The sequence below is a fragment of the Limulus polyphemus genome, unplaced genomic scaffold (assembly GCF_000517525.1).
Source record: "Limulus polyphemus unplaced genomic scaffold, Limulus_polyphemus-2.1.2 Scaffold10176, whole genome shotgun sequence".
Taxonomy (NCBI): domain Eukaryota; kingdom Metazoa; phylum Arthropoda; class Merostomata; order Xiphosura; family Limulidae; genus Limulus; species Limulus polyphemus.
The window spans coordinates 8,138-10,680 of NW_013675786.1; the positions used below are offsets into that span (position 1 = coordinate 8,138).

The 2,543-nt window shown below is 34.6% G+C and overlaps 1 protein-coding gene across 1 annotated transcript in view; it reads right to left on the reverse strand.

Moving 5' to 3' along the window:
* LOC106476277 (nuclear factor 1-like) overlaps nt 1-2,543 on the reverse strand; it is a gene marked incomplete at both ends in the record, with an annotated part of 10,771 nt that overhangs the window by 1,144 nt on the left and 7,084 nt on the right. The gene's annotated exons all lie outside the window — the stretch shown is intronic.

The window sequence follows — 2,543 nt, forward strand, 5'->3', positions numbered from 1 at the left end:
CACCGTCTTCCAAACACAATGTACTAGGGTAAATAATCATAACATAGTCTTCCAAACACAATGTACTAGGGTAAATAATCATAACATAGTCTTCCAAACACAATGTACTAGGGTAGATAATCATAACATAATCTTAGAAACACAATTTACTAGGGTAAATAATAATAACATAATCTTAGAAACACAATGTACTAGGGTAAATAATCACAAGTAATAAAATGAATGTTTTTAACAAATTACGTGTGATGTTGGGATGGCAGTAAGTCCAGAAACAAGGTAGGGCTGAATACATTAAACCATACAACATTCATTACATAAGAATAACTTTTATCTGCAACTAAATGTTGAATTCCTGTTTGAATAAAAACATTAAAACTGAATATTACTATACAGTCTTACAGTGACTAATAACCATAAGCTTGTAAAATTGACTCAGTACTTACTGACTACTAGTGTAGGGATTTTTTGTATAGTTTTGTGTATTCACCCCTATCTTGTTTCTGTACTTTTTACCATCCCTACATCACACTTAATTTTTGCACAATTGTTATATTACTTGTTTCTCCTCTTTTGTTAAATAATTTCATTGAAGTAGGTTGATATGTTTGTAATTAAGCACAAAGCTACATAATGGGCTATCTGTGCTCTGCCCACCACGGGTATCGAAACCCGGATTCTAGTGTTGTAAGTCCGCAGACATACCGCTGTGCCACTGGGGGGCAGGTTGATATGTGAACACTTGTTTTAGTGTTATAATTCAGTGGTAATATATATATATTGTTAATATCATATCAGTTTCTCTAATTTTGGATTATAATAAGGGAATAGGTTCTCCAGGATGGTAAAAGTACCCTAGAGCGTCAGACCGACGTTGAGGGGATATTTACAGAATTCACGCCTTCTAACTTCACCCCAATTCACTGCATGTGTATACAATCGACTCCACCACATGCTAGTGTAATGTAGGTTAATAGAAAGGACATCATACAGATTCCAAGCCATGAAGTATGATACCACACACAGCTACCAGGCGCGGCGCCACTGAAACTTTGAAGAAAAGTAGGCCCCTATACAATGTATTAATTAAGAAACTGGTATTTTAAAACTCAGATATCAAAACATGTACACATATTTGTCAGTTGTATAAATACTTGATCTTCTTGTTACCTTCAATATTAATTTAGATTGTTCTTTATTTATTAATTAATTTCTACTGAAATTATTTTGGCAGATATCATGTTTGTGCAATGAAAAGTCACAAACTGTCGTTATATAAGTAAATCTAATGTTTTGTAAAACTATAGCTGTAATCATTGTGCTTACTTTAGTTTCTTGAACATAATATTACGGCTTTATTCTATTCCTTTATTTGTACACTTTAGACTATGTTTATTGACCAGGTAATATCTAATTTGTTTGTATATCTTGGTGACTACCTCGAGCTCGATGGGCATCAGTTCAAAATATATTAATCACATATCCTGGTTTTTATTTGTCAGTCTTGCCCAATGATTTCAACTTTTCTTAGTGTTTCTTTAATTCCAGAATGTATTGGAAGTTTATGTTAGTTGTAAACTGGACGGGTTTCTTTTATTGTCAGATTTCCAATAATGTAACGCCTATATTTACATAGTTTGATAACTTACGAAACCCGAGTGGTTGTTTTCTAACAGAAATCTTCTGATTTCTGTGTAGTTGAGGTTAGTGTAAAGCTGTTTTGTTATCAGGTTGTCTAGAAAGTTAACATTGAGGCACCATGATGTGATCTCGGAACCGGTTGAGGAAGGTGGAGCACTGTTTGTAGTGACTATCTTTTATTAACTCTTTTCATACTTGTGTTTATATACTAGACAACCAATCGGACTTCCCAGCTCAGAATAAAGTCGTTCTGTATAATACTTGTGTTTATATACCAGACAACCAATCGGACTTCCAAGCTCAGAATAAAGTCTTTCTGTACAGCAAAGTTGTTAGTGAAAGAGAACAAGGCATTAAGTTTACACAAAGGCGTCAACTGTTACTGGTCCTGGTTAAACAAGGCCTTAAGTTTAGACAACTGTTAGTGGTTCTGGTTGAACAAGGTATTAAGTTTAGACAACTGTTAGTGGTTCTGGTTGAACAAGGTATTAAGTTTAGACAACTGTTAGTGGTTCTGGTTGAACAAGGTATTAAGTTTAGACAAAGGCGTCAAATGTTACTGGTCCTGGTTAAACAAGGCCTTAAGTTTAGACAACTGTTAGTGGTCCTGGTTGAACAAAGTATTAAGTTTCCATAACTGTTAGTGGTCCTGGTTGAACAAGGTCTTAAGTTTAGACAACTATTAGTGGTTCTGGTTGAACAAGGTATTACGTTTAGACAAAGGCGTCAACTGTTACTGGTCCTGGTTGAACAAGGCCTTATGTTTAGACAACTGTTAGTGGTCCTGGTTGAACAAAGTCTTAAGTTTCCATAACTGTTAGTGGTTCTGGTTAAACAAGGTCTTAAGTTTAGACAACTGTTAGTGGTCCTGGTTGAACAAAGTGTTAAGTTTTCATAACTGTTAG